Below are 8,854 nucleotides of genomic sequence, written 5' to 3'. Positions count from 1 at the left end.
AGAATATTGCAGGGCTCAGATCAGAGACAGCAAGGAGATTGGATTTTAAGGAAAATGCTGAGAGAAAAGCAGTGCTTGCATTATGTCAGGCAGTCAAAAAAAGGGGCAGTTTTCTTTTTGTTTTGTAGTTTTTAAAAGAATAATAGGAAGCCATGAGAGGGCAGTGACACAATGTGGTTCACAGAGCCCTCTGGGCTGATGGAACAGATTCTAGAAGAAAAATAAGGCTGGTGTCTCAGTCAGAGTTCAGTCAGGACAGAAATCATACCAATTATTTGAACAGAGAGAACGTTTAAAGAAACTTAAGAACAAGAAAAATACTCTCTTATATTTACGCACATTTTCTATTTTTGGCACTCTTCTGTCCTTTGTGTAGATCCAAGTTTCCATCTGATGTCATTTTTCTTCAACCTGAAAATTTTCCTTTTCTTGTAGTGAAACATTGAAACTTTCTCTGGCATTTCTTGTAGTGGAGGTCTGCTGGTGACAGTCTCTCACTTTTTTTGTTTGAAAAATCTTTATTCAGTCTTTTTTTAAAAAAAGTTCAGTAGATATAGAATTCTCGTTTGACAGATATTTCTTTCAGAACTTTAAAGAAGCCATTCCATTATCTTGTGATTTGCATGGTCTCTGACAAAAAATTTGTTTAATTCTTATGTTTATTATTATTTATATATATATCTTTTTTCTTTGGCCGCATTTAAAATTGTCTCTTTTTCACTGTTTTTCAGAAATTTGATTTTGACCTATTTTGGTGTGGTTTTCTTTGTTTTCCTGATTGGAGTTCATTGTGCTTCTTGGGTCTGTGGGTTTATAGTTTTCATCAAATCTATAAAAATTACAGCCGTTATTTCTTCAGATATTTGTTCTGGCTCCTTCTCTATCTCCTCTCCTTCTGGGATTCCAATTATACATCTGTTAGACCACTTGATATTATCTCAGGTCACAGAAGCTTTATCCACTTTTTTTTTCTTTTTTTCAGTTTTTCTTTTTTTCTTCACTTAGTGTCAGACTTCATTGTGTTTTGACAGCTTTTTCAGCTTCATCTGGTTCTTTCCCCCATTTTCTTGAAAACAGATGTTTCCCCTAATAAAATCATTGCACATTTAATCTCATTTCACTATCAGCTTCTTGGAGAATTTAGAGTAATATCATTTCTATTTACTAATTTCTCTCCCAATATGTTGTCTTCTTTTAAAAAGTGCTGAAGTTTGTTTTGGCAAGCAGTTAAGTTACGTGCAGGTTCAGCTTGGTCATTTCAAGACTTGTTTTCAAACTTTACTATTGTATATCTAGAGTAACTTTTACTCTGGGGATAATTTAAAACTATTATTAAAGTGTGACTCTTCTTAGGTCTCTATTGAATGGCTCAGGTATTCAACCAGTTTTCTCTACTAGATTGTTTAGAACTCAATCATCTCCCAGCCCTGAGAATTGTTTATCTTTAGCTTCCTGAGAGTTGTTCTTTGCCAGGCCTCATGGAGTTTTGTCCTATGCACACCCAGATTAGTATACAGCCAAAGACTAAAGTGGACTATTATGAAAATTTATAGAGTTTCTTCTCTGTGTAATTCTCTCTTCTCTGATACTCTGCTCTACAAATTCCAGTTGCTTCAGGATCTCCAAGCATCTGTCTCTGTTTCCTTAACTCACTGAGAGCACTGAACTCAGCTTGGATTCCTCCTCTCTGGGCTATGGAGTGGAACTTACCTACAGGGAGAAAACTGAGACAGTGAGAGTTCTTTCTTTTCTCTCAAGGACCACAGCCTTGTGGCTGCTTCTTGTCCAATAAGCAATTCCCAAACAAGTTACTCCAAAAAGAGATGATTTAATATATAAAATTATTAACTAGTTGTTATATAGGTAACTGGAAGAATGCAAAATAAACACTAAAGTATTATGAAGGAAGCAGCTATAGGAAGTAGCTACCAACCTAGACTAAAGGGAAGAAGTTGGAATTATTAAAACTTAGAAACTTAAAAGAAGAGCTCGGTGGAGCTAAAGCTTTGATAAATGAGGAGGTGCTACTCGCTTGGTATTGGTGTCTCCAAACTCAGAGGAGTGCCCTGGGGTCCTGGAACCTAGATATCTAAGGAGAGGGTTCCAGCAGGTTGGTGCTGGTATCTTCATTGGGATTTAAATAAAGCAGTTTCTGAGAATATTTTAAAAACTGAAAACTAGATTTAGTTGCTGGTAATGGGAAGGAATTGCTGCCACTGGGGTGAAGAAGCATTGCTAGGGTGATGCCCACGAAACCACATGTAGTCGGGAAGCCCATAGGAAACTAACTGGGAGGGGCAAGTCCTTTATCCTCCCTCAGTTTTTCAGTCTTTCTTTCACACTTCCTATTGGCAGAACAGAACATTGAGCAGCTGCAAAGGAGAAATGCTGTTTTCAGAACCCCAGCCCCAGCATCAGAGCAGAGCAGAAAAGGGTGAATTTGGAAACGAGAGATAATAGCTTAATGCATAGCATGGCTACTTCCTAGTTTTCGGTCTGAGCAACCAGGTGAGATGTGTCGCTGTTAACTGAGTTAGGGAAGACGGGAGGAAGGGCAGGGTCCAGCCTACTGAATCAGTTCCAGAGAAAATGTCTGAGAACTTCTATTTTTACAAGCACTAGAGGTGACTCTGATCAGCAAAATTTGGGGTGATCTAAGTCAAATTGCTCATGTAAAAGTAAGAAAATGAGAATATAATTGAGTCCAGAAATAAAAATTTGCTCTTACGGTTAATCAATTTTCAACGAAGGTGCCAAGACAATTCAATCAAGGAAGAATAGTTGTTTGTTTGTTTGTTTGTTTGTTTCAATAAATGATACAAGAAAAACTAGAATCCATACCATATGCAAAAATTAACTTGAAATGGATCATAGACCTAAATGTGTGGAGTAAAGCTCTTAGAAGAAGACTTAGGAGTAAATCTTCATGATTTGGGGTTGGGTAGTTATTTCTTAGATATAACACCAAAACCACAAATAACTAAAAGAAAAACCAATAAATTGGTCTTTATCAAAATTAAAAACTTTTTTCATCAATGAATGAATAGATGAACTGTGGTATATACATACAATGGTATACCATTCAGCCTTAAAAAGAAAAGAAATCCTGTCATGTGCTAAAATGTGGATGAAACTTGAAGACACTATGCTAAATGAAAGAAGCCAATCACAAAAGAACAAATACTGTACGATTCCACTCATGTGAGGTACCTAGAGTAGTTAAATTCATAGAGAAAGGAAGTACAATGATGGTTGCCAGGAGCTAGGAAGAGGGGAGAATGAGGAGTTAGTGTTTAATGCCATTGAATTGTTCACTTAAATTACACTTTATTTACTATACAAGACACTGTAATAGTAGCTTTTTTCCCCATATACACTCCAAGGCAGCTATTTTATTTGCCATTTTTATAGGAAACTGAGTCTGAGATGCTAAGTGAGACTCACCCACTGTCACATGACTAGTAACTGGCTATCACATGGCTCTTCAGTGTGATAATAAATCAAATAGCAGAGACTTGTCATCTTTAGGCTCTCAACCACTTGTGTCCCTTTCTCTCTCAGAAGCTCCTGTATTGTGCTTGAATTGACTTACTGGTTTCAATTGCTTTAAAGTTACATATCAAAAACCAGCACAGTGCTTCTTGTGTAACAATTGGTTTAGTTTATATAGCTGCAACCCAATACTCTTTGGATTTAACAAAGTAAATGAATGTTTCAACCAAGACTTTCTTCAATATCTGATTTGTTTTTTAAGAAATCCCATTTTGGGACTGACTCCTTGATCTGATTCTGGAATGTCATTATAGTGTGAGGCAGAATGAGCTCTTGCCTATAACTAAGGTTATATGCCTCCACATGAGTAGAATATATTGCTTTTTATTGCTTCTCTCCTAATATAGCGCAGGTTTTCACCTTTCATGGATGTTTAAATTGGCACCAAAAGATTCTTAAACCAGGCTGATTTTCAACAGTCTAAAAGTTTTTATCACCTTTTCTTGCTTTTTATTAATAAAACAATTAAATTAACATAATTGTTATTATTATGAACCTTCAAAATATGCTGTATCTTCTGTTTACCCGTGTTCACTTAACACTATAAATCAAATTATATCTTATTCCCTCTTGGCATTCTATAATTATTTTTTTAAATTGCATATTTCTTTGTTGTATCATGTATCACTAACCCAATATTTTTCTTGAGAATCAGAAGAAAAATAAATAAATGAATAATAAAATAATATAAATAAATAAAATATTTTATTCATTTACTGAACTTTGGGTTTTAATTTTAATTATTTGAAATTTTGATGTTTTATTGGCTAAAACAGAAAAGTGCATAGATATAAAATGATCTAAGGATCTAGTATATAGTGATTGAAATTAAGGTTTTCAGATTTTTGAAGGTTTGTTATAACTAAAATAATTAGATAATTAAACAAAAGTTTTCTTTGGCTTTAATTTTTACAGTACTCAATTTTTCTTTCCACTAAGAATTCAGACACCATCCCAAGTAAAGCTTGAAATTAAAGTGTCTGGCAGCAATACAACACCCATTTTGCCAATCCCTATGAGTGATAGAATTATTTGAAAAACAGATACAGTTATAAAAATGACACAAAACTTCATAGTTTTTAGAAGTGTTTGGCACCTAGTAAGCATGCTACTTCTGTTAGATGTAATCACCACCACCATCATCATCATGTTTCCAAAGTCTTAGTGCCCTAAATCAGTAATGCAGCCTTTCATTAAAACAACAAGCCACCGTGTTGAAAGTTATTTTATGAAAGTCTTCAGTCTCTATTAACTGAGAAAAGAAAATGTCTGTCAGTAGGAACTAAAGTGTATTCACAGTGAAATAGTGTGACCTAGAAACTTGAATTTTTCTCTTTCTTAAAATAAAGTCCTTAGATTGATAGGAATGGAAATGCCATGTATATGGAATCTGAATTTTATGAATCCTTTGGAAATTTTGCTTATGTTATCTTTATTGACAGGAAAGAAAGTGTAAGTCAGCCGATATTATAGTTGGAGAATTTGTCTCCAGTGATATACTTTAGGGTTTTGTTTTGTTCATTTTTTTCTCAAGTTCTGAATGAAGGAAGCTTTAATAAACATGATTATAAAATGTACAGATAAAACGAAGTCAAGAAGTGATGAGAAAAATTAGATATTAAACATCTTAAGACTTAGAATATTGGGATAAAATTAACAAAATAATATTTAAGGGAGATTAATATTATATTTTGCACTTGGATTCAGAAACAAAAATTCACAAGCACATATGAACACATAAAACACTATAGTTTCAGACTGAATCACACCAGCTTCACTACAGATCATGATCATAAGTATGTGGAAACCATATGGTTCTTGTTCTTTTCTGCTTGACTTTTCACTTAGCATGATACTCTCAAGATCTCTCCATGTTGTTGCAAATGCTAATATTTCATTTTTTTATGGTTGAGTAGTACTGTATGATTTCACTCATATGTGAGATATAAACCAAAAAGCAACAAATGAACAAAACAAATAAACAGACAAACTCATAGAATGGTGGTTACCAGGAGGGAAGGAGGTCTGGGGCGTATGGAAAGGGTAAAGGGAGTCAAAGATGTGGTGACAGAAGAAGACTCAACTTTGGTGGTGAGCACACAATGGAGTATAGTTATGTTATAAGTTTTAATCCTGAAATTTATATAAAGTTAATGATCAATGTTGCCCTAACAAATTTAATTAAAAATGCAAAAAAAAAAAAAAAAAAAGGTGAAAACCATTCTGGAAAACAGTTCAGAAGTTTTTTTAAAAAATTAAACACTTTATCAAAATTAAAAACTTTTTCATCAATGAATGAATAGATGAACTGTGGTATATACATACAATGGTATGCCATTCAGCCTTAAAAAGAAAAGAAATCCTGTCATGTGCTAAAATGTGGATGAAACTTGAAGACACTAGGCTAAATGAAAGAAGCCAATCACAAAAGAACAAATACTGTACGATTCCACTCATGTGAGGTACCTAGAGTAGTTAAATTCATAAAGAAATGAAGTACAATGATGGTTGCCAGGAGCTAGGAAGAGGGGAGAATGAGGAGTTAGTGTTTAATGCCATTGAACTGTTCACTTAAATTACACTTTATTTACTATACAAAACACTGTAATAGTAGCTTTTTTCCTCATATACACTCCAAGGCAGCTATTTTATTTGCCATTTTTATAGGAAACTGAGTCTGAGATGCTAAGTGAGACTCACCCACTGTCACATGACTAGTAACTGGCTATCACATGGCTCTTCAGTGTGATAATAAATCAAATAGCAGAGACTTGTCATCTTTAGGCTCTCAACCACTTGTGTCCTTTCTCTCTCAGAAGCTCCTGTATTGTGCTTGAATTGACTTACTGGTTTCAATTGCTTTAAAGTTACATATCAAAAACCAGCACAGTGCTTCTTGTGTAACAATTGGTTTAGTTTATATAGCTGCAACCCAATACTCTTTGGATTTAACAAAGTAAATGAATGTTTCAACCAAGACTTTCTTCAATATCTGATTTGTTTTTTAAGAAATCCCATTTTGGGACTGACTCCTTGATCTGATTCTGGAATGTCATTATAGTGTGAGGCAGAATGAGCTCTACTCATATGCCTCCACATGAGTAGAATATATTGCTTTTTATTGCTTCTCTCCTAATATAGCGCAGGTTTTCACCTTTCATGGATGTTTAAATTGGCACCAAAAGATTCTTAAACCAGGCTGATTTTCAACAGTCTAAAAGTTTTTATCACCTTTTCTTGCTTTTTATTAATAAAACAATTAAATTAACATAATTGTTATTATTATGAACCTTCAAAATATGCTGTATCTTCTGTTTACCCGTGTTCACTTAACACTATAAATCAAATTATATCTTATTCCCTCTTGGCATTCTATAATTATTTTTTTAAATTGCATATTTCTTTGTTGTATCATGTATCACTAACCCAATATTTTTCTTGAGAATCAGAAGAAAAATAAATAAATGAATAATAAAATAATATAAATAAATAAAATATTTTATTCATTTACTGAACTTTGGGTTTTAATTTTAATTATTTGAAATTTTGATGTTTTATTGGCTAAAACAGAAAAGTGCATAGATATAAAATGATCTAAGGATCTAGTATATAGTGATTGAAATTAAGGTTTTCAGATTTTTGAAGGTTTGTTATAACTAAAATAATTAGATAATTAAACAAAAGTTTTCTTTGGCTTTAATTTTTACAGTACTCAATTTTTCTTTCCACTAAGAATTCAGACACCATCCCAAGTAAAGCTTGAAATTAAAGTGTCTGGCAGCAATACAACACCCATTTTGCCAATCCCTATGAGTGATAGAATTATTTGAAAAACAGATACAGTTATAAAAATGACACAAAACTTCATAGTTTTTAGAAGTGTTTGGCACCTAGTAAGCATGCTACTTCTGTTAGATGTAATCACCACCACCATCATCATCATGTTTCCAAAGTCTTAGTGCCCTAAATCAGTAATGCAGCCTTTCATTAAAACAACAAGCCACCGTGTTGAAAGTTATTTTATGAAAGTCTTCAGTCTCTATTAACTGAGAAAAGAAAATGTCTGTCAGTAGGAACTAAAGTGTATTCACAGTGAAATAGTGTGACCTAGAAACTTGAATTTTTCTCTTTCTTAAAATAAAGTCCTTAGATTGATAGGAATGGAAATGCCATGTATATGGAATCTGAATTTTATGAATCCTTTGGAAATTTTGCTTATGTTATCTTTATTGACAGGAAAGAAAGTGTAAGTCAGCCGATATTATAGTTGGAGAATTTGTCTCCAGTGATATACTTTAGGGTTTTGTTTTGTTCATTTTTTTCTCAAGTTCTGAATGAAGGAAGCTTTAATAAACATGATTATAAAATGTACAGATAAAACGAAGTCAAGAAGTGATGAGAAAAATTAGATATTAAACATCTTAAGACTTAGAATATTGGGATAAAATTAACAAAATAATATTTAAGGGAGATTAATATTATATTTTGCACTTGGATTCAGAAACAAAAATTCACAAGCACATATGAACACATAAAACACTATAGTTTCAGACTGAATCACACCAGCTTCACTACAGATCATGATCATAAGTATGTGGAAACCATATGGTTCTTGTTCTTTTCTGCTTGACTTACTTCACTTAGCATGATACTCTCAAGATCTCTCCATGTTGTTGCAAATGCTAATATTTCATTTTTTTATGGTTGAGTAGTACTGTATGATTTCACTCATATGTGAGATATAAACCAAAAAGCAACAAATGAACAAAACAAATAAACAGACAAACTCATAGAATGGTGGTTACCAGGAGGGAAGGAGGTCTGGGGCGTATGGAAAGGGTAAAGGGAGTCAAAGATGTGGTGACAGAAGAAGACTCAACTTTGGTGGTGAGCACACAATGGAGTATAGTTATGTTATAAGTTTTAATCCTGAAATTTATATAAAGTTAATGATCAATGTTGCCTAACAAATTTAATTAAAAATGCAAAAAAAAAAAAAAAGGTGAAAACCATTCTGGAAAACAGTTCAGAAGTTTTTTTAAAAAATTAAACATGGAACTACCATATAACCCAGCATCTTCACTCTTGGGCATTTATCCTAGAAAATTATAGACTTATACACACACAGAAACCTTTATATGAGTGTTTATAGCAGTTTTATTATTAATAGCGCCAAACTGGAAAAAACCCAGATGTCCTTAAATAAGTGAATGGTTAAACAAATATGGTATATCCATATCAACAATACTACTCAGCAATAAAAACAAACTGTTGGTGCACACAGCAACCTGGAACTACGTTG

The sequence above is a fragment of the Pteropus vampyrus genome, unplaced genomic scaffold, assembly GCF_000151845.1.
Source record: "Pteropus vampyrus isolate Shadow unplaced genomic scaffold, Pvam_2.0 Scaffold129, whole genome shotgun sequence".
Lineage (NCBI taxonomy): Eukaryota > Metazoa > Chordata > Mammalia > Chiroptera > Pteropodidae > Pteropus > Pteropus vampyrus.
This window is presented reverse-complemented; position numbering follows the sequence as displayed.